Here is a 24,764-nt window from a genome sequence, read left to right as displayed (position 1 = left end):
TGTGTAGGCCTTAGCCGGGAGGGGGGCAGTATAGGGAGGGTATTCGGGGAAATGGGAATTCCGTGGCAAGTCCCAAAGAATGCAGAGTTGTTAAGCAGGTGAAAGGGGCTTGCAGGAAGGTTTCATGGCTGGGGTGACAGAGCTTGGGAGGGCAGGCCTTCTCTGTTGATACGGAGAACTGCAAGTATAATTCAGATAGCTTTGTCTGGGTGGAGAGCAGGGTGTAGATGGGGCTCAGGAATGAAGCTGGGAACAAGATTTCTGTCTCTGTCCAGAGAGTCATGCTCTCTGCTTCCGTATTGCTCCTACTGGCGGATCCTTAGATCTTTGTTTTTAGGACAAAATAAAAAGCTTTTGTAGTTTGACAGGTAATCACAGGTTGCTGGGAATTGGGTTAGGAGACCCAAAGGAGTTACATCAGAGCTGGTGTGAGATAGTCTGCAGCCACAGGTCTGGGAGCTGTGGCTCTTTGCACTGCCAACAGCTCCCACAGTTTCAGAGGTTCACAGATTGGGAAGTGTTCTCCTGTAAAACAAATTCCATCCACTTTGATTCTGAATGTGGTTTTGGAACTGCACGTTTATATTTTGGAGATGGCTCAGTGTAGTGATTGGGAACCTGCATCCTGAGAGTCAGGCCTGTTAGCCACTTAATACTGCTGGACTTTGGGCAAGTCACTTATTCTGAACTTCAAATGTCCTACCTCAAAAATGGTGTGAGTGGAGTGATCAGATGAAATAATGAAGCATGATTTTTGACCCAGAAGACTACTCAGTAAACATTAACTGTCAATAATTTCACTGCAAGTAACTGAAGACTCACTAATTAATACTTTGTGCAGATGAGGATGAAATTAAGAGACTCAGGGTTACCTTGCCATTTGCCATTAGTTTAGCAAAAGTAGTGTGTATAGATTATACGTCATCTTGAGAGCAGTTTATTTTCTTCATTATTTTGAAATTATTTGCTAAGCTCGCTTTGGCAGCACATATACTGAAATTATTTGCTAAAATAATAGAAAACACAACTCTCAAAACTATGTGTTGAGGGATAAAGCATATCATTGGTACTACATAGATCAGGGATCTCATCACTTTGTGAGGACATCAGGCTGGTCTCCTGGGTTTGGTTTTCTCACCTGTGAAAAGAAGAGGTTGACTTACATAATCTCTTAGTTCCCTTAAAGTTCTAGCAACTTTCCACTGATTTAATTTGAAAATTACATCTTACGTATATCTTTAGTAATAATTATTGAAACATTTAGTTTTTTGAACTTACAGACTCTTGGAATTTTAAACCTGGATATCGGCTCTAAAGAGAAATACAAAGGAGAATTGATGAAAGCTCAGAAACAAGAAATCATGTTTGTTAAGTGACATTAAATGAAGAGAAAATACTTACTTTTTTAAAGCCTATAACTATACTGGAAGAATAGTATTGTGCAAAGTGGAGAGAAATTAGGACTGAGTAGTTAGCATGTTTGTGTTTAACAGATTCTGTTAGAGCGGAATTTTGAAAATAACTTTAAATCTAATTTTGGGAGGCACCTGGGTGGCTCAGTTTGTTAACTGGCTGCCTTTGGCTCAGGTCATGATCCTGGGATCATGGAATTGAGCCCCACATAAGAACCCTGCTCTGCGGGGAAACTGCTTTTCCCTCTCCTGCTGCTGCTCCCCCTGCTTGTGCTTTCTCTCACTGACAAATAAATAAAATCGTAAAAAAAAATAAGCCTAGTTTTTGGTAACTATAGTGTTAAAAATTGTCTTTCTTTACTTCAGCTTTAGTTGTATAAGGATGGATATACCTGGGGTAACCTCTAATAAGCAAAGCTCTCCTTGGACTTTTTCCTGTGTTTATAAAGTTCTTCCCATAAATGGCCATATGCATACATAATTTCCTTTTTACTTAAAACTTTAAAATGTGCTCTTTGATGAACATTTAGTTGTATTGTTTCCTAATTGTGAAAATTCAAATTTAATTGTATTGGGTGGGGTTATTTTCACATACTTTGAAAAGAGTTGGCAGTTCCTAGTAAGTATGAATTTCCCTGTGAATTTTTTTTATCTAAGAATTTGGGGCTCAGGTTATAGAAAAATTTGACTTTCAAGTAGATGTAGAATAGGACTTTTTAACTGACTTAACTCATTATGATTGTACCAACTTGAAGCATATCCACAGAAAACTCTCTGGCCCATTGCTGTTCTTCATACACAGAACTAAAGCTGCTTCTAATTCATTGCTGAGCACATCCAACACTAACATTATTTGTCTTAGATTCCTGGTCGTGAAGAATACTTGACCCTTTCTGTTTCCATCACAGCCTATACACTTAGTTCTGAATGTTGGGATCAGTTATTCACACATCTGGGAGCACTTACTACATGCTACACACACCTGATTTATTCACAGACATAGCTGTGATGAGAAGCAGAGCAAGTTCTTTTAGTCTCTGTCGCATTAACACCATTCTTCTAGCTTATTGTGACTGATTATGATAACTCGCGATAGTTTTTGTTACCACTGATAAGGCAGGTAAGACTGTCATTTGCACAATGCAAACTGAACTCATCCTTCAGTTTTATAAGTGCATGGTGGAACATTCCCTCCACTGCAGGAGGATTTGCTAGGAGTTTTAAATAGTGCCAAAGATGCATGAGAACAAAGCCTTCCCTCTTGGGGCTTAGATCCATAAAGGCAGTTTTGGCACCAAAGAGAAAAGGTTTATGCTCAAGAACTTCTTGCTTTCTCTTCTCCCGCTTACTTCCTGGGTAGAATGGTAGAAAACCATTAGTGTCTGAAGTCAGCTTATCTCGAAATACAGCAGCTTGGTAAAGAAATGTGCTCAGAATTACATTGTGTAATATAATGCTTTATTCTTAGTGAAGGTTCGCTAAAATAGTGAATGTTGCAGGTTTTAATTACTAAAAATAAATTAGTAGAAATTTCTTATCTGAGTAGATAATATGGTTGACCATACACTGAACCAAGATGAAATTATTTTTTCTGAGTTCTGTCTGTGTTTCATAGTCTCCGCCTGTAACACATATACATCCCTCACCCCTCCCTCAGCCCCCAACACGCATGTAGGTCTTGCCTTTTCACTCATGCTGACAAGTTGTTCTGGGACTTGATATTACAAGGTCTTCAGTAAGAACTAAGTTCTTTGCTATGGCGAGTTTCCTATAATGCCATTGCATTCATACATTTTCATGTATTTCTCAGTTGTTTATTAAAAATAAATCTTAAAAATCATTTATTGAGCATTGATAGGGTTTGCCTTTGCAATCAATCTGCTCTATGCTTTGAGTTGCTTATCCCATACTTTTACTCTTAGGCTGATTTTCTGTCCTCATGCTCTTGAGTTACTTCTGCCCTATCATGTTACTTTGAGCACAGGAGCTACATTTTATATTCGCTGAAGTCAGATTATTTTTAACTCTGTCACAGAATTTAGCTCAAAGACCTAGAGAAGTACATGTTAATTGATTTAAAAAAAAAATACCTAATCTAGGATTGATTTCTTTTTTTTTTTAAGTGTACTAAAGGAGATTGCTTGCATCAAAAACATTGGTAATAGCACTTACGTTTTGTAAAAAGATTCTGCTTAAGGGATATATTTTAAATGTTCAGGTTTTCCATATGCATTGTCAGCCACCTGAAACGAATCTTTTAAAATACAATATTCTGTCTTCTTTCCATTAACCATGAAGATATCCTTGGAAATTTTATAATTTCACCATTCCAGCTCTTTCTTCTACAGCACTTTTACCTGTGAAAATGGGATAAAATCCTGGGTTTTTAGACTGATGTGTAAGAATCTGGGGTTTGGACACTGTGAAGACCTGACAGCCATCACCACCACTCCTCCAGGATTATGTGTCATGGAGGAAATTGTGAAGTCAGCACTCTTAGCTGTTGTGGCTTTCATTTTCTGCCCAGCAACCCAGTAGTTATTTTGGGGTCTCTCCTATAAGTCTGGGAAGGAAACATCACTGGGTCTCACCCTGGATCCTGGGCAAAGAGGGGTTCTCTGCTCTGATGCAGCTGAGGCTGAGGTGGACTCCTTGCCCTAGTGCAAGATACTACAGATAACACAGAGTTGCTTTTGGATAATACTTGCTCAGGATATTGACCTGACCTATTGTTCTGCCTTGCTGGAGCATAGAAGTCACCAGTGGAACTTTTTTAGGAGACTAGATCAGGAATGGGTGGATGGAGAAAAGAAGGGACCATTACTGGTGGCACTGTAGCCCCATCAGCTAGAGTCAATCTTTACAACCAGTGAACTACAAAACTTAAATCAGGCGTATTTATTACAAGGTAGTTAGATTCTGACAGAGGGAGGTGGACCACAGAAGACTCAGGCCTTAATTTTTTGTTAACCCCTGATTTGTAACTTAATGTTTTCCTAATTGTTCATTTTGTAATTCAAGTTTAATTGGACTGTCAGTGGGGCTTTGGACTACCCTTTCAAAAAACTGGTAGCATATTCACTTCTGCATTTATTAAATGATACTTGGAGTCATTAACTCTTTCTCTTAGAACTTTAAACATTAAAAACAACTTTGAATATTCTAGTCTTTTTCAAGATACTTAACAATTGCTTATGTAGGACTAATGTAAAAAATTTGGAACAAATGAATTCCATGACACTTCTTTGACCTCTCAGGGATCAAATAGCCCAACTTCAAGGTGAGAAAATGTGGAAAATACTTTGAAAATCAAAATTATTCTGATAGAAAACTTGGACTTTCTTCCCTGTTTCAGTTAAAATTAAAAGCCTAATTAAATTGCAGTTCAAATTCAAGAATTTCTTATGGACACATCTGATTCCTTCTTTCCCCTTTCAGGTATTGTATAGGGAATTTTCACGAGTCTTTAACTGAAAGGTATTTGACCTGCTGTCCAGGAGCTGATTGTGGTAGATGAAGTATTAGCATTGGCTCACACCATCTGGCCTGTCCCCAGTACTGTCTTCTTAACTTTGCAAGAGATTGACTCAAGTACTCCAACCTCTTTGACTTTGTCCTCATCTGTGAATTGGAAGTAATACCTTCCCTACGTCCAGAATTGGAGAAGATCACATGAGATATTGTATATGAAAGTACTCTCAAAGGGTAGAAATAATGCACTAGCGTTTATGGTCCCAGCACTCTAGAATTCCAGAGTGCAAGCACTTGCCTCTCTAAATATCACAGTGGCATTACACCAACAGGGTTGAGCAGAGCCCTGGAGTGCCAGGCTGCAATGGCTGGCCAGTGCTGAGTTCCCTCAGCTCATTATAGTTCAGCCCCTTACTCCTGTGTGCTGGTCTCACTGGAAAGAACAATAATAATTTGCTTCCTCCATGCCTGGTCCACTGGGTGCATTATATAGTTTCTCTCACTTAAGCCTTGCACTGTCCTTATAAAGTGCAGTTTTATTCCATTTTACAAGTGAGAAAGCAGACACTCTGAGAGATGAGGTAACTTGGCAGCTAGCTAGGCAGTGAAGCCTGGCTGTGAACCCTCATAATTTGACTATGCCTTTAAGCTTTAAATAATCTTTTACACACACACACACACACACACACACACACACACACGATGTATATATATATATGTATGTGTGTGTGCGTGTATGTATATATATATGATATATATAAAAATACATACTAAATCAGGATGGGTTTGAGTTACAATAGCACACAGGTTATTACCCGTTATTTATTTCCTTGTCTTGGCTTTTATTGAAGTAAAAATCATATCTGGTGGTGACTTTTAAATTATGTTTACGTCTTCCAAAATACACAGGAAGCATCAGTAAACCATGTTAACATTTTTCATTGTGACGTGAAGTTCTTATAAAATAAGGCCAGCTGTGAACACAAATAAATTTAGACTTCATTGTTTGCTCTGCTAGAGAAGAGAGTAGGCTCCAGGCTGCAAATGTAGTTGAATTCCTTAATACACAGAACTTTGTCCATAGAATGGGAGATGTGCTTGGGGCACATGTGCATTGAAAGTGGTCATCGTTAATACTGTGGAATCCTCACCCTTCAGAGAGTGCACACACAGACTTATCTCTCCCACACTCTGGGACACAGCCATTATTCCCATTTTACAGATGGTGGGAATACCTCAGAACAGTTAGCCTTCCCAAGGAAGTGAATCAGGAAGGGGCACAGTGAAAAGTCTGACTCTCTGCCGTATGTGCACACACTCCCTCCTCAACTTACACTTGAGTGTCCTAGTGCATACTCTAAGGTAGCTGCCTTGGGTGTTTCAGACATTTTGGAATTTACTTCTTTATACCTAAATGTAGTTATTAGAGCTCTTTGTGAGTCCTGAAAAAAATAACTAGTTTTCGTGTCCAGTGGTTTTAAATTAGAGCTCAGTTCAGACTTTAGCATTCTTTTAGTAGGTGTATTTTAATTGTTGACTATTCCTTTTTAATCAGGATGTCAATTTCTAAGGCTACCATGCAATATACAGGTATACCTAAATGAATTCTAGTCCATTTATTCTCTATTGATGTTTGTTCTTATCTGTAATATAAGTTAACAAATGCCTGCCTACTAAGTGTGGGATCTTTAGTTTGTGTTCAGCAGGCATCTTCTTTGATAATTAAAAGAGCTTAGTGGCTTTGAGAGAATTCAGTAATCGCCCTGACCCTATGCCACCCCCACAAACAAAGGAGATTATCTTTGAGTTTAACTATAGAAATGCCACTCAGGTAAAAATGAAATCTTCAGGGCAAGAAATGTACGTTATTCTCTTGTTTTGTTTTCTTAAAAATAATGGTAACATGTGCGCTGACCTATAAATCTTACATATGTGCTCCTTATAGAAACTTACATTATCATTTCAACTCAGTCCATATTTACTGGCATACTCGCATACTGTGCTAGGAACTCAGTTGAGGAGGTAAGAAGATGATTCATTTCTTGTGTTCCCTAGCTATTGACTTCTGGTAGCTAGTTTCAGGAAAAACTCTTGGAGAAAAAAGGAGTAGTTGTCCATTCTACCTGGATTTGACAGTATTCATGCTTATGCTGGATACGAGGACAGCTTCATAAATGCTGCCTGTTGATTACCTTTTAGTGTACAAATGATGTAGGCAGTGAAGAAAAAAGATGAAAAAAGAAATACTGCTATGCCTTAAGAAAGGCCTCTTAAAAAAGTGTAAGTTGGCACACACATACACACACCCCCCAAGAAAAAAAGCAAGAATGATGCATCAAATTCCTAAAAGTTATTTTATTAGGTATGTTTTATTTATATACATCTTTTAAGAAAATAACTTGTGGAAAGTAAGATATGCTTAATCTTATATCTATTACAGTTATAATAATTTCAACTTTGTAATTGAAATTTCATGGCTTCTCATGAGTGTTTGTAAGGATACTTTTGCTCAGGGGCGCCTAGGTGGCCCAGTTGTTAAGCGTCTGCCTTCAGCCTAGGTCATGATCCCAGGGTCCTGGATCAAGCCCCACATCAGTCTCCCTGCTCAGCGCGAAGCCTGCTTCTCCCTCTCCCACTCCGCTGCTTGTGATCCCTCTCTCATTGCGTTCCCTCTTTCTTTTGTGTTTTTCTCTGTCAAATAAATAAAATCTTTAAAAAAAAGGATACCTTTGCTCAGCTGAACCCTGGGTTGCTCAGAATCTTTCACAGTTGCTGAGGATTGAGGAATGAATGGGGAGTTGTTGGGGGGCAATTTTAACTATTACAGATAGGCCCTGGCTCATATGTGGACCTCTGAAATAATAGGGAAATCCTAGCTCAGATACCTTCTTCTCAGGAGTGCCACGATTGAGCAGAGGAGAACCTGCAAAGGAGCCTGAGATGTCACAAGACAGATGACACCCAAAAGGCAGGAGAGAGGACTTTGTCCAGGGAGAAAACAGTCAGCAGCAGCAGTGCCACTGAGCAAGGAATGCAAGGGTGGTGGTGTGGGTCACCTGACCAGCAGTTTTAGTGGAGCGGTGGGCATCAACGCCACTGTGCTTCATTAGGGAGTGACAGAGAAGTGAGGAAGCACAGGCTCCTCTTGAGAAGCTCATGGAGAGGGAGAAAGCCTATGGGTTAGCAAAGGCAAAGAAGCGTTTCAGGATTGATTTGGTTAGTTTGTGTAGAAGGCTAGGAGAAGGAAGAATGCTTATAGGCTGAAGAGATGGAGCAGAGAGAGGAGGTTTTGTTGTTCAAGTAGCGAGCTTGCTTTTTCTGAAACACTGACATTTCTTAAGGAGGAGGCTTGGAGGGCACTTGACTGGATGGTGAATAGGAAGCCAGTCTGTGATTAAAAGTTTGCCATGGTTATGAAATATGTAGATGGGCATTTTCTCTGTGTTTAAGTTATTATAGTTCATGATGTAGCAAAACATTCACTCACTCAACACATCTGGCTGTGTGCCAAGTGCTAGGAATACACCAGCAATGGAACAGACAAAAAAATCCCTGCTCTTATAGAGATTATGTTCTCACAAAACATAAGTGTTTTGTTTTAAGTGTGCTTGGAACCCATTTCATGGTGTCTACGTACACAGTTTGTTCATGTTTTATGGACTTGCCTACAGCTGACAAGGAACCCGTTTTTTAAGTGACTTTCCGTGCCCCAAGTGTTCAGAAGATTGCTTTCTTTCCCAGCCCTCTCGGGGTTCCTTACATTTCTCTACCCCTTCCTAATTGTCACGTGTAGTTACCTCATAGAAATAGTGTCATTGTCCCATTTTTAACGTGGTCAGCATGCATACCTGTCTGGCCAATCAGATTTTGATTTTGAAGGTGTGGTGTAGTGATGCAGCTGGGGAGGGGATCCAAGAGTACTTTCTTGGTAATAATAAAGTATCAAAGTTTTTACATATTTTTAGAAAAGTACTTCAGAACATATTTAGAAATATTCCTGTAAATATTACGTATATTGCATAATTGGTAGGCTTTCTTGGATGGAAAGTGGTACAGAGGTGGCGTATACTTGGCAGGTATGCAGTTTATCTTTTGTTTGTTTGTTTGTTTTGTTTTATTTAAAGATTTTATTTATTTGACAGAGAGAGATCACAAGTAGGCAGAGAGGCAAGCAGAGAGAGAGGAAGGAGGAAGCAGGCTCCCTGCCGAGCAGAGAGCCCGATGCGGGACTCGATCCCAGAACCCTGAGATCATGACCTGAGCTGAAGGCAGAGGCTTAACCCACTGAGCCACCCAGGCGCCCCAGGTATGCAGTTTATCTTATCTCTGCCTTAGGTAGAGGGTGACTTATTGCTTACATATGGCTAGTTGCTGTGCCATCGATAAATTACACTCTCTAAACAATTTTTTAAGTTTTGTTGTATCTTGTTTATGTAAACATTATATTGTGATTGGAAGGTGGTTGAGAACGGCTGCTTTAGCTTATTGGTGAACACTTTGGCCATCCATTCAGTTCTGTTAGAAAGAACCCAGGAGTGTTCCATGCAGTCTGCCATCCTAAGAATGCTTACTTGGAATAATGAACAAAATTGATTCTCAAGACTATAGCCTCGGGTTTACATTAATTAATTCTTTAGAATTTTGTTTTAGTCATCTTTGTATTATTAACACTAAACTTTCACTGTCCCCCTCTCCCAAATCTTAGAATAAAATTGGCATTCTAGAAATAGATGGTCTGTTTTTCATGCTTATGCTGTGGCTTCAGATGCATCCTGACACCTATATCTCCCTAAACTAGGAGAACCTTGGTTTGAGGAGTCTGGATTTGGGGTTCCAACACTGCCCCTTCCCTGGACACACCCCATTCACTGGCCCCCTTAGCTAGGTCCCTCTGAGTTTGCTTCACAGTAAGATACAGTCTCATGGCTTCTGCCTCTCCCCTCCCAGACACAAAACCTGTTGGGGTTTTCTTCAAGACTTTTTATTCTTATTAACCATAGAAAAATCAACAGGCATTAGCAAAATTAGAGTCATGGGTAAGCTCCAAAATTACTGGAAATTTTTTTCACTGAAAGACAGATGTCTAGGCTCATGGTTCTTGACTTCTTGTACAGGGGATGAAATCTTTCACTTCACAAGGAGTGATCCCTGCTTTTCCCTCTTTCTGCAGTCCCTAGAACTAATGGTGGATACTTGGTTTAAACAAAGGTCTCAGTGAAGCTTATTTACATCCTAGAGATCTTTCTGGTCTAGAGGCTTATATTGAAAAAGCATTGCTTCTTCCTAGCCTGCTGTGTACAGGTGCCAAGCATTAGAAGGTCCATAATATTAGAATGGAAGTCGAGAAAGACATGGGCTTTACCCTTAAGAAAAATACAGCATGAGGGAAATGATCATCCTGTTCCTTTATTGAGGACTTAATTATTAAGTACCTCTCATATGCCAAGCTTTCTGCTAGGGCGGGGAACATGTTGAGACCCATTTCTGCCCTCAAGGATCATTTCTTGCCCTCACAGTCAAGTGTTGGAGACAGATATGTAAGAGACCATTATAATGGTACTATTTACTTAGTGGGGATGGAGGGATCCATCCCTCACCCCAACCTCAGACTGAGTTAGAGAGGCTGTGACTAGTGGGGAAGGCTAACAGCAGTATCTGGGACAGTTTCTCTTAGGTAAAGATAATCCTAGAACTTGAGTGATAAGATGGCAACTACAGGGCATTGAGACTAAGAGATATTCCTAAAGAAAACTAGACAAATTTTATTTTTATTTTTTTCTTCTGTATAGTAGATAAATTACATTTTATTGTTAACTTTGTTCCCATTTTTCAACTTAAAAATGTTAAGGTTGAGTATCAGCCAGAGTGGTAATAAATTGAGTCAAAGTTATTCCAAGTAAAGAGAATATTCACATGCATGCTTATGAAAAAGAGATGCTGCCACATTCTTAAATAGCAATAAAGAAAATAGTAATTTATGTAAGTACAGTCTTTTGCCCCATTTCCATTCAGATTATTCTTTTTATAACTGAATTCATTAAAATTAGAAATGTTTATAATGACTGTCTTTTGAAGCATATACTAGGCTAAGTCAGAACCTGCCATTTTAAAATAAATGCAATTATTTGGCTCTTCTAAACTGTAGCTTTTGCTACAGTGAAAAAAAAATGGCATATTTATGAACACCTCCAGAATTCTGCTGAAATGAGGAAGACATTATTTAGGTAGACAGAAAGTAATAATTCAGACTATATTTGGAACACGATATCAGAATTAATGTATCTTTTCTTTAAAGTGATACCTCTTTTTCCAAAGTGGCTGTACCAACTTGCATTCCCACCAACAGTGTGAGAGAGTTCCCCTTTCTCAAAAAGTTAAAAATAGAGCTATCCTATGACCCAGAAATTGCACTGCTGTTTATTTACCCCAAAGATACAGATGTAGTGAAAAGAAGGGGCATATACACCCCAGTGTTCATAGCAGCAATGTCTACAATAGCCAAACTGTGGAAGGAGCCGATATGCCCTTCAACAGACAAGTGGATAAGGGAGATGTGGTCCATATATACAATGGAATATTACTCAGCCATCAGAAAGGATAAATACCCACCATTTGCATTGACATGGATGGAACTGGAGGGGATTATGCTAATTGAAATAAATCAAGCAGAGAAAGACAATTACCATATGGTTTCACTTGTATATGGAACACAAGGAATAGCATGGAGGACATTAAGAGAAAGAAGGGAAAATGAAGTGGGGAAAATCAGAGGGGGAGACAAATGAGAGACTATGGACTACAGAAAACAAACAGAGTTTCAGAGGGGAGGGCATTGAGGGGTTAGGTTAGCTTGGTGATGGGTATTAAGGAGGGAACATATGGCATGGAGCACTGGGTGTTATACACAAACAATGAATCATGGAACACTACATCAAAAGCTAATGATACTGTATGGTGACTAACATAACATAATGAAAAAAAATAAGTAGGGGGGTAGATGACATCTTTGATATTAATAGTCGCCTAAATTACATTTCAAAGGAAAGAGTGCCACCTACTGAATAAGGATTTTTTCCTTCCCTGTTGTTCCATTCTAGAATGTTCTGTTTCACTTTGTAATTCTTAGGGTTTTGTTTTTTGTTTTTTGTTTTTTTTTTTTTAACTACAAACAGGTAGCTTATGCCAAGCCAGTGAACAAAGAAGTTAGGTTCACTCCTGATCTCATCATCCAATGGATTAAATAAATAAGGTGGCTAGTATGCATAGAGGAAGTTTGTGCCTCCAAAACCAGTTGTAGAAAACATAACAAACATAAACAGAAACATGATTCAGCACTTTGCAAGTTTCAAAACCTTCTGTGAATGTACTGATTGGCCCAAAGGTTTTTGTTTTAAGATGGGTATGTGTATTGGGGAGGGTACGTGCTGTGGTGAGTGCTGTGAAGTGTGTAAGCCTGATGATTCACAGACCTGTACCCCGGGGCAGATAATACATTGTATGTTAATTAAAAAAAAAAAAAAAAGATGGGTATGTGTACACTCACTGAATGGGAATAGGTGGGCAAATGGGTGGGAAGTAATTATTCCAAGGAATGACTGAAGAGGCGTAAGGAACATATGACATTGGTCTCAGCGTCTGGTGGGAAGACCTCAGTCACCTAAAGAATAATAATAATACGGGCCCGAATAATAATAATATGGAGATTATTTGATCACACCTTGGCTGTAGGGGAGATACCTGAAGTCAAGTTGGAAACCCTAATATCTCTTTCACAGTAATCCATTTGGTACTTTTGGTAGTTATGAACAAGATGTTATCTCATCAGTTGAAAGATTGAGAACATGAACACTAGCAAACACACCAGTCACAGAATTAAAGATTTTATTTGAGAATTTTACATGATCATTATTTATAGTTTAATGGCACATTTGTGGTGTTTTGGCTTAATTTATTGCTAGGCATCAAACATTTGCAGCTTTTTCCGCTTATTTATTGGACTATGTAAGTAGAGAGTGATTTTTTTTTAAGAGGAGCTAGACTGTATGACAGATTGATTTATACCTGCTGTTGTAGATTGATAGTACAGCCCACTGAGGAATGATGTTTTGTATTAAAATCCTGAACTGAAAAATAGAAAAACATACAGTATAGGGCATTAGAATTTGTTCCATATAAGATGTTTATATGGGGGCGCCTGGGTGGCTCAGTCGTTAAGCATCTGCCTTCCTCTGGGGCCATGATGCCAGGATCCTTGGATCAAGTCCTGAGTCGGGCTCCCTACTAAGGGGGAAGCCTGCTTCTCTCTCTCACAGTCCTTCTGCATGTGTTCCCTCTCTCGCTGTGTTTCTCTGTCAAATAAATAAAAAAAATCTTTTTAAAAAATAAATAAATAAAATATTTATGTTGTCTAATCCAAACATGTCAAGCTTGTGTCCTAAATACCAGATGTAATTAACCAAAGGTTAGTCACGCTTTCAGTTTAAAGAATAAATTGTATCTAAGAGAGTAGATCTTTAAAAAAAAAAAAAAAGTAAATTGTAGTGATGTCTACTCTTATTACATAAGTAAGGAATGATAATTGGCTGAATGAATGACATGCATTCTCTGAAAATATATATATATTTTTTAATTTGAGAGAGGGAGCTCACAAGCTGGTGGGGGAATGGACAGAGGAAAGAGAGGGAAAGAGATTCTTAAAGCAGATTCCCTGCTGAGCACAGAGCTCGATGACATGGGGCTGGAACCCACCACCCTGAAGTCATGCCCTGAGCTAAATCAGGAGTTGGGAGCTCAGCAGGCTGAGCTACCAGGCACCCCTCAAAACCCACAATTTTTAATAATACAAAATGAAAATATTCTAGCAGTGTTTGGGTTTTCAGGTTAGTATTCAATATGACACATTAAATATTAACATATCCCAGATTTTCCTTGTTTTAGAAAAGCAAACCTTCATTTTTATGACACAGATCAAGCATTTCTGAAATTATGACACCGGATAATGACAAAAAGGGGCTGTGTGGCTGCAGAGAGCCCTGGAACCATGGGAATTAGAATGCAGATTGGCTATTGTCACAGTGCAGCCGAGACTTGGCCAGAAAGTATCCATGCTTCATTTATCATTTCTAGCTACTACTTCACATCTTCTTGACTTATAGCACTTAAATATGCAAAAATGGTTTTATCTTTTAAGAAAATTTGTGGTTAATTCAATTTAAAAAAAAACAAACTGGAGTTTCTAATGTAAAACAACCTAAAAGTCTATGTTTTGTGGTCTCCTTTCTGAATGTTTGTCCTGACAGTTTGACATTTCTGAGAGAGCTTTCCTTTTTTTTTTTTTTAAGATTTTTTTTTATTTACTTATTTGACAGACAGAGATCACAGGTCAGCAGAGAAGCAGGCAGATAGAGGGGGAAGTAGGGAGATAGAGAGGGGGGAAGCAGGCTCCCTGCTGAGCAGAGAGCCCGATGCAGGGCTCAATCCCAGGACGCTGAGATCATGACCAGAGCCGAAGACAGAGGCTTAACCCACTGAGTCACCCAGGCACCGCTGAGAGAGCTTTGAGTCTTTTAATATAATACTCATCCCTTTTCATAATTAGGTTTATTGCTTTTATGAGAGTGACCGTCAAGTATACAGAGTCTGTTTAGTATTTTCTAGCCTAAGTTTTCACAGGGTCTGCAGGTCCACATGTGTACCTTGCTGGTGATGGTGCTGGTTATGTTAAGAAAGGATTCTCACAGTTTAAAATACTGGGAGCAACTAAATCGTAGGAGTGGCAAAGAATAATTTGCACAAATAAACTATTAGGAGGTACCCTTCAAATTTAACAAATAAGGGAGTTTAGGAGTCATGTTGAGGTTTATATTTTTTGATACTATATTTCCCTTTTAGGACTATAGCATGTAAATAGTGGAATTAATAAATGAGTCATAATGTTCACATTGGATGACCCTGAAGTTTTGCCTTGTAGTCTGATCTGATTTGGTAAATTTTGGAATTCCAGAAAGCTTGTGAATTACTGACGATCACATACCTGGTTAATGGCAGTTAGGACTTGACTGAATCTCCAAACTCCCCAGTCCTTTTATTCTTTGATTCTTGAAGCCTTCCACAATGTAGAGAGTAGTAGTTTCGTACCATGTGCTTATTTTTAAAGATTTTGGCCATATAGAAAAATACAGAGGGAAAATATTAGAGAATAGTATAATGAACAGCCATAAAACGTCACCTGTATTTAGTAAATGTTAATATTTTATCATTTTTGTTCCAGTTGGGTACATGAATGTATGTACTTTACAGGAACAAATATTAAACAAATAGTTGTTTGTCCCCCTGCCTCCCTCCTGGCACCCCACAGAGAACAGACCACCTGGTAGACTTGTACAGCAGTTACCTCCTGAAACTAGAAAAACATAGTTGTATTTTACTATTTTCATCTGTTTTTCAACTAACGTATTGTTAAAAGAAAATACGAATCAACATAGTTTGCAAGGAGGAGGATGGGACTTTGAGGCCAGATAAACCCAGTTTTAAAATTCAGAAATCCACTTACTATGAATTCTAGTCAAGTTACTTGATCTTTCTGTAAGAGTTTCTTTGCTCCCACCATGAGGATGGTGTGTTTCACCTTGAAGCCGTGGTGAGAATTAGAGCCACTCTGTGGACAACATCTAGCATAGTACCTAGTACAGAGGGGGTGCTCCCTAAAGTGCAGCTTTAACTAACATCATTATTATGAACAATAATAGTAGTAATTTTAGTAGATAAATTTATCTGGGTGCCTTCCATGTAATTGGCACTTTTTAAGTGCTTCATTCATGTACATTCACTTTAAAATTCTGTTAGATGAGAACTAGATGCAAAGGGCTTAAAACTGTGAAAGGCGCATAGGAAAGTGCATCATATAATTAATAGGAGGAAATTAGGGAGGTTAACTTCCTTTTAGGTATTCTACATATACATTAGCTTATTTAATCCTACTAATGACACTACGTGGTAGGTATTTTTATCCCCATTTTACAGTGAGGAAGTTGAGGTACAGAGATGGTAATACCTTGGGCCAAAGCCATAGCTAATAGTGTCAGACCTTGGATTTGAACGTAGGCAGTCTAGCTCCAGAGTTCATTCCCCTTATCACTGTGCCATACTTTTTAATCAGGTGTGTGGTATGACTTCTGTTTCTACCCTATCCTAGAAATAATATCCTTCAAATTATGTCATCTCTCGTGAATAAGAAGTCTTTTAGGTTTGATTATGTGTACAAGGCAGATTTTACTGGTTTGAGTGGCTGTTGCCCCCATCAGTACCCTTAAGACACCCCACCAAGCCACGCCCAGCAGTATTTCTTAAACTCCCCAGTGTGGGTCTGACTTGGCTCGTGAATGCATTTGGTCTGTTGCCCTGTAGCTATCTCTGGACAGCGCCGCCTCCCTGTCTGTTGCCTTTGCTTCCTCTGGCCACATTGGTCTCACTGCTCCTGCCGGGTACTGATGCTCTTTCTGCTCTGACCGCCTTCCCACCAGTCACTGCCGGGAAAACGGCTATCAGTGCCAAAGACACAAGAGAGCTCCCACTGTGCCAGAGCTCTGGGAGTTTGCAGTGAAGTGAAGACTGTGCCCCAGGTCCCTATTTTATTTCATATTCTGGGGCTTTACTCGATTCATGTGGAGATGAGAGAAAATGGCTTGTCAGGGTTTTTTGGTTTTAGTTTTTTGTTTTTCTTTTTCCTTTGGCTGATGTCTCATCTTCACCCAAGACCTAAGTCCTTGGCAGAGAGTGAGTAGAAAGGGGCAAATCTTAGTGACAAACTCTGGCCTCTGCTAATAGACTAGGCGAAGTGTGAATGTCTGACATCCCCATCTCGTAGGATCGGTTTGTATCAGGTGATTTTACGCATTTTACTCATTTACGCATTTCTGAAACTGGCTGTCAAGTAATCTTTTCCCCCATATTTTGAATTCTCAGGTCCTTAGTTGCATTAAAAACATGCTGAATTTTGTGATAGCTTGAGAAGTCTTATATTAAGACAGTAAGATAGCCAGTATTAGTTTCTTCCCTGAATTCTTCTTAGACATACTAATTGGAGCCAGAATGAACTGTAGAGATGATTTAGTACGGATTTCTTATAGTATATCCCCAAAACCACTACTCCGTCAAAGGTGTTCTGCTCAAAGGGACTTCAGTGCCAACAGCATGAGGAATGCTGTGTACCTTCTTCCCCCTGCCTTGGAAAATTAAGTGCACATAGGTTTTTATTTCTTTTCTTTTTTTTTTTTAAGATTTTATTTATTTGACAGACAGAGATTACAAGTAGGCAAGAGAGGCAGGCAGGGTGAAAGAGGAGGAAGCAGGCTCTCCTTGGAGTAGAGAGCCCGATGTGGGGCTCCATCCCAGGACCCTGGGATCATGACCTGAGCCAAAAGCAGAGGCTTTAACCCACTGAGCCACCCAGGTGCCCCAGCACATAGGTTTTTAAATAACCTGTTTAATTTCATTTTATTTCATGTTTTCTAACAGCAGAATCATAAACTGTGTAGTATTTTATAGAACATTGTTTTCACCAAAGTTATATCTTTTGTCTAGAAAATCTTTCAGCCTTCATCAACACTATGCCTGCCAATCCTGTTCTTTCCTTTAAGGTTATTTAGGTATGACCGCCTCTGTGGATCTCCCCAGGACTCCCCTAGATAAAATTAAGGGTGGATATCCACTCCATCCTTGCAACTATTTATGATATATTAAAATACTTCATTATAACAGAGATGGCATCCTATTTTCTCTGTTGTGCTAGACTAAGCACCTGGAGGAATAGAGATCCTATCTTACTTATCTTCTGTCTCTTTTTCCCACTTTGTATTTCTATGTCTCTTGCCTAGCCCAGAGCTTCCATGTAGTAGACGTGCCAACATTCATTGAACAGAGTGGTTTTCTAGTATTAAAAGCATAAAGAAGAAAAGCAGCATTTGTCAGGAAGTCATTCTTCCTCATTCTGAGCATCCCAGTTAACATGCCTTTCCACCAACTAGAAGGAAGTACTATAGAAATAGTATCAGCTGTTCTGCGGCATTTGAAAGAAATCATTCTCCTAGCAAAGGCTGTAAGAGGGCTTTGTGCTGTAATCCAGTGCTATACTCTCTTCTCCATTAATCTGGGAACACTAAAAACAGCCCAAGGGTTTTTATTAACATCGATGGTATTCACTCAAAATATTCTAATTTTAACTGTAAACCTACTTTTCTTAAAAGAGGGGAATATGTGCAGTAACAGACCAGTTTCCTAATTATTAGCCTTATTCATTTGATCTCTTAAAAGAATACTCAAACTAAGCTGCTCTGATTTTTGAAAAACAATTGACATAGTAAAAATGCAGTTGCATACCCACTGGAGAAAGTTCCAGAGAAGAGCATACAGCCGAGCTTCCATATAACATTGATTTGGGATCTTCTCCATGAAAAGCAAAATGGTGAAGGAATAGCCATCCCTTCCAACAACCCCCTGTCCCCTTACCTGCTTTGTACCATGAACTATGTAGTAGATGGAGGACAGGACACACAGTGCTTTGCTGAAAACTCGCATAGTGGTGGTATAGGGAGTTCCAATCTGCTTCTCTAATGTATTATGAAAGCTTACTATAGTTACGCATCATTTGTCATTTAGACATTCTCAACTCTAGATTTGTTATGTAGCACAAAAGGGGAATTCTTGAAAGGAAATACACATTTAGCCAAATACTATAAAATATTAGCATCCTTTTCCTTGCTTACTGATCTGTGTTCAACAATTAAGGAAGAGGATGCTCATACGTCCCATTTTTTTCAAAGGTTTCTAAAAGTTCTTCGTCAAGTATCAAGGACACACAAAGGAAGGAATAAACAGTGGAATTTTTAGCAGTGAATATCAAAAGAATACAAAGCTTCAAGATTAAAAGTATTTGAAGCTTTCATGGGTTTTTGTTGGAAAGGAACAAATAAGAAATGGGACCATATTGGTCTTAAACTCCCTTTGTAAACACTGGCTCTGAGAAACTAGTTTACACTAAACTTGGTAGCTCTCCCAAGTTTGTGGGTACAAAGAAGAGAATACTATGAGTCTTTCTCTGGAAAATGGGTGGCAGGATAGCAGTATTTAGAAATATTGTTACAAAGGCCATTACTTTGATGAGCAAAAAAAGTATTTTCGAAAAATACATAGTAAACATTCCACTGGCAGCTAGTTAACTTTTCGGTCCATTTGTTTTGTCCATCATTGTTAGAAGAAGAGCATTTGTTGGTGTTCTGTCAGTAAGATTTTCATGTATTTTGTGAGTTGATCAATCTTAGAAAACCACAAAAGTCATTTCTTTTCAGTTCTGACCATTTTTACAGTTTTCACTTGTCTCCCATAAATACTACTGTTTCATTTTAGTTCATAATTTGTGATGAGTCAGTGAATTTCGCTGAGTAAAGTCATTATAGAACTGAAAGCATGTGTTTAACTGTAGTGTGATTTGTTCTTTTATGCCAGTATACAAGGGGTGTTATCGAGTGCTTTTTTATGAACATATTTTCTGATGTCAAATTGCTAATTTTATAGGATTTTTTTCCCTAACTTAATTTGATTACTAACTTGGCTTGCCACCTTATTTCCTTTAGATTTTCTTTAAGTTCTTTATTATTTTATTTATTATTTTATAAATACAAAATTTTTATATAAATACTATTTTATAATATAAAATTTCTATATTCTATATTCTATAAATTATAAATTTATAATATAAAATATTTATTTTTAATAAATATAAAAATTTATTTTCTAAATAGAAATTAAATTTTATTTTCTTAAAATTCTTTTTGCCTCCTGGCAGGTTTTAACTTCTTTGGAGACATTTTCTTGACCAGTTACACACCTGTTAGTACATGTGATTATTCTTAAATATCCTCTGGCTTGATAAAGTATATATAATTATTTTCATTTAATGTAAATTTGTTGATTTTCACATTCATCTGTCAGCACATTTAGAAGGAACAGCAAATTTTTTCCAGATTTGGATAGAGTATCACAGTCCCATACCCTGTGATGTCATCAGTACTGCATATTAGACTGATCTGTTTGTGGTGAATTCATTAACTTGAATGTTTGGTAGTTTTTCATATGCCATTACATTTCTGAGATACACGGATGTACCAACGAAACTTCTTAACCAAGTTTTTGCATTGCTGCTTTATATTCTCCCTGGGACTAGGCAAGTGTTAAGAGTGATTTTAAAAGATTTTTTTTTTTTTTTTAAGATTTTATTTATTTATCTGACAGAGAGACAGGGAGAGTAGGAACACAAGCAGTGGGAATGGGAGAGGGAAAGCAGGCTTGCCGCCCAGCAGGGAGCCCAGTGCGGGGCCTATCCTAGGACCTTGGGCTCATGACCTGGGCCACCCAGGCGCCCCTTTAAGAGTGATTTTGAACACTGTTTTTCACTGTATCTTGTTCTTGGTTGGCGTAGTTCTTAGGCACAGGAAACACACCCCTTCAGTTTGATGATGTTTACTCGTGTATAAACCTATCTACTTGAAAGTCTAACCTTGGTGTTTACCTTCAGCATGTTAGTCACTTTGGAAGCTACTGAAGTCCATCCAAAAGGCTTGTGTGTTAATTACACACGATTTACTTTTCCTGCAAAGCAATTTTTTTTATCAAACTCTTATTTGAATATTGTTATGGGTATTTGTGATCAAGAAAGGTGCCTTTTAATCATAAAACAGTTTTGAGTAGAATTAAATTAAAAAGTTCATAAAAGAAAACCTAAAATCTTTTCTTTCTTCACTTAACAATTTATCCCCCATTCATCATGATATTGCCCTAGTTGGTAATTACAATATGTTATGTACATTTCAAAACCTTTTTAATGATGTCTGACTTTTGAATAGTTATAATTACCAGTAATAACTGACTTATCAATCCATTAGGATTTATTCAGTATTCTGTAGAGTATCAGTTTCTTTAAATATATCCATACATATTTATCACATATATAAGAACATATAACACAGAACTATGTAGTTAAAATACACTTTTTTTTTTTTTTTAAAGATTTTATTTTTAGGGGTGCCTGGGCAGCTCAGTTATTAAGTATCTGCCTTTAGCTCAGGTCACAATCCCAGGGTCCTGGGATTGAGCCCCCCATATCTGGCTCCCTGCTCCACGGGAAGCCTGCTTCTCCCTCTCCCACATTCCCTGCTTGTGTTCCCTCTCCGCTGTGTCTCTCTCTGTTAAGTAAATAAAAATCTTTTATATTTAAGTAATCTCTATACCATCGTAGGGCTCAAAATTACAACCCCAAGATCAAGAGTCCCATGTTCCACTGACTAGGCCAGCCAGGTGTCCCAAAATACACTTTTCTTTTTGATTCACTTGAATTCTCTAAAAGGAGCCTTTGAGGCATGTAGTTTACTCCATAGACTAGATAATAGGTAATTGACTGCTAAAAGAAATTCCATGTGGATTTGCTACCCTTACGAATGCTTTGATACTGGGGCGCCTCGGTGGCACAGTCAGTTAAGTGTCCAACTCTTGGTTTTGGCTTAGGTCATGATCTCAGGGTTGTGAGATCAAACTCTAAGTCAGGCTCTGCACTCAGCACAGAGTCTGCTTAAGACCCCCTCTCTTTCTGCCTCCCCCCACCCCAAAATATATAAATCTTTTTTTTTTTTAATGCTTTGATGCTTTGATACTGTCTAGTAGCTCTCTGCATTTTGTAAAGTCATTTGCATAATGATTGTTAAGCTAATATTTTACAAATTACTAATTTAGAAGTGAGAAAACCTTTTGAATATTCTTCATGTTCTCTTTGAAATTGTTTTTATGTTCCAGAGACACTAGTTTTTGATAGAAGTTATGGGCTAAATAGGCTGTGTGTGTCTCCTGGATACTACATCTGCACAATGTTATTTCCCAGATATTTATTAGAAATGATAACCAGCTACTTCTGACTCTGAATCAGCAATTATTTATGTAGCCCATGGGATCTGTTGCTCTGGGGGCTCTGTTGGTAGCTACATGACACGCCAGGGGAAAGGCCCTGCCTTCAAAGCACTTGCACTTTCCTTGTCTATGTTGGCCTAAGTCAGCGAGTAAACAAGCGCTTGCAGTATGGTTACCCATTAATATATTCTATTGGATTCATTTGTCTAATTTCATATATACTCCTCACGTTTCTATCCCATGTTCAACTTTTTAGAATTTTGTAATTTTTACTGAATAATTTAAAGCTCAGATGAGGTGCCATTTTAACATGAGATCAGATAAATGGAATTTTAGTATGTACAGATAATTTGGAATAATTTATAAATAGAATCAAAATCACTAAGGTGGTATTAAACTACTTGTAATAATAATTGTTGACAATAAGTTATATATTATTGTCTTTGTTATTTGGCCTCCATACTATTTTACCTTTGATGTTGTTAAACAGTATGTGGGCTTTTTGAGGGTGAGATTCTGTGCCTGTCTCCCTCAAAGGACTAAATAGAAAGATTTGTACAATACTAGAAATAGCTCTCTCCCCATGTGGGTTAAGCCGCTGCCTTCGGCTCGGGTCATGATCTCAGGGTCCTGGAATCGAGTCCCGCATTGGGCTCTCTGCTCAGCAGGGAGCCTGCTTCCCTCTCTCTCTCTCTGCCTGCCTCTCCATCTACTTGTGATTTCTCTCTGTCAAATAAATAAATAAAATCTTTAAAAAAAAAAAAAAAACTTCTGATAGAGATTCCATATATTACAAAACTGATTGTCCATGGCCATACCCGTATTAAGAAATCAGTAGTTCTTTGTTGTGCTAAAGAGAAGATGGTTACTCTTTATGGGGGGGAAAAAAGCAATTCCTCTTTCTCATTGTAAATAAATAGGAATTGTGTCATCATTAGTTCTCAGAGTCAAATAGTACTGAGCACAAGTTGTAATAAAGTCTTTTGGGGACTCATTATCATACACACGTGAGCCATTTTATATACTATTATTTCATATCTAAAATTAGATATGTCATAATTGTTGTATTACAAAGGTGGAAGGGTTGGACTGACCATTGATTTTATTTCATTCTTGCTGCCCAAAAGAGCCTATACTCGAGAAATTATCTTATGGGAAAATAGAGTTTTTATGGATATTTTGGACTCAGATCTTGGTCAGCATTTGGTCATCATCTCAGGGTCCTGGGATCAAGCCCCGCATCAGTCTCTCTGCTCAGTGGGGAGCCTGCTTCCCTCTCTTCCTCTGCCTACTTGTGATCTGTCTCTCTCTCTCTCTCTCTGTTAAATAAATAAAATCTTAAAAAAAAAAAAAAAAAAGACTGTGGAATCATTCTTATCTCGGTTTATAGCCTGTATTTTTCACATACAGATCTTGGAAACAAGTTGTTTTTCTTCCTTGTTTTCTTTTTCTTACTTGTTTTTTCTTATCTGGCAATGGGACAGTAAAAGTCCCAAGTCATGAGAATTGACTGAGGTGACCCAGGTGGAGCTGTTAGCACAGTGCCCTGTCCATGGTAAGCGTTTGTTAGCCTCTGTTGTTAGCCTTATGGTTCACCACACACTCTCCCCATTCTTAACTAAGTCATTCCTTCTCTTGACTTTTACCTGGAAACTCAAATTTTAAGGGTCCCACAACAGACTAATTTTTGTCTTGGAAGATAGTTCCTCGCTTGCTCTCCTCTCCCCTTGGCCAAGCGGACCTTAGTTGAGTGGCTTTGAATTGTACCTATTCTAGACAGGGTTCCTTGAGAGTTCTTAGACAGTGAAAGAATTAAGTTTCTTTCAAAATAAAGTTATCCATAATGTGAACTGTTCTGGAAATGTTTATATATCTACTAAAGTTAAACTCCCATTACTTTCCAGGAAGGTTTCATGTGATCATTACATACTCTTATTATAGTGAAGTGCTCTGTTAATGAAGAGAACGTGCTTCTTTAATTCTTAAAATAGTCACCATTTTAAATACTTGTTTAAATTTTGTATTCTCATCAGGTAGATAAACAGCACAGATACCTGATGTTGAGTCATTGTAAAAACAAAATCAGAGTTGACATGACCTGCCATAGCAGTCAAGAGTCAGGTTGATGAGGGTTTGAATCCTGATCCTGCTCCTTATACACTGTGTGACCCCAGGCATGTAAGTGAGTGTCTCCAAGCCTCAGATGGTAACTACCTCATAGGGTTATTGGGAGGGTGAAGTACATATAAATACTTATAAAGCACTTAACACCTTGCCTGGCATGTAACATTAATTTTTTCTATTATGACATAAGTCTGGCAGTTATTTCTCCATATCACTAGTTGTTGACTAACATACATACTTCCATGCTAAAGATGAACCATTTAAGAAATACCTTTTAAAAATCATAATTAGGGCGCCTGGGTGGCTCAGTGGGTTAAGCCGCTGCCTTCGGTTCAGGTCATGATCTCAGGGTCCTGGGATCGAGTCCCACATCGGGCTCTCTGCTCAGCGGGGAGCCTGCTTCCCTCTCTCTCTCTCTTTCTGCCTACCTCTCTGCCTACTTGTGATCTCTCTCTGTCAAATAAATAAATAAAAATATTAAAAAAAAAATAAAAAATAAAAATCATAATTAACTTGGTAGAATTCTATTTCTAAGTGTTTTTCTAGTGTCTTATGTGTACCAGAGCAATGTGCTGTGTTAGTGCTGTAGTCAAGCTCAAGCTCTTTGGGGATGGTGGGAAGAGAGACATAATAGGGTTTATTTCAGTGCAATGTAAAATGGAGCCATGAAGTTTCCTCCATTGCAGTGCATACCTGTGACCTCTGGAGAATTGGTTATTCACCACGCAGGGAAGTTTAAAAGTAGCTCTGGTCATGTAACAGCATATTGTGGGACCCAGGTATAACTCTTAAGTTTATTTGAAT

At 38.3% G+C, this 24,764-nt stretch overlaps 1 protein-coding gene across 6 annotated transcripts in view; it reads left to right on the top strand.

The window, feature by feature from the left end:
- The window catches only part of MAP3K1 (mitogen-activated protein kinase kinase kinase 1), a 79,730-nt gene that overhangs the window by 13,703 nt on the left and 41,263 nt on the right, over positions 1-24,764 (top strand). Inside the window, exon 1 of one of the 6 annotated variants that reach the window (XM_032336199.1) lies at positions 9,165-9,189. The exons of the other annotated variants lie outside the window; for them this stretch is intronic. The gene's annotated coding sequence lies outside the window, so the exon portion shown is untranslated. Of the gene's footprint in view, positions 1-9,164; positions 9,190-24,764 lie in introns of those variants that run through there. 6 annotated transcript variants of the gene reach the window in all.

Source organism: Mustela erminea, chromosome 3, assembly GCF_009829155.1.
Source record: "Mustela erminea isolate mMusErm1 chromosome 3, mMusErm1.Pri, whole genome shotgun sequence".
NCBI classification, from domain to species: Eukaryota; Metazoa; Chordata; class Mammalia; order Carnivora; family Mustelidae; genus Mustela; species Mustela erminea.
The sequence above is the reverse complement of the archived record's forward strand: the minus strand, read 5'-3'. Positions and strand labels throughout refer to the sequence as shown.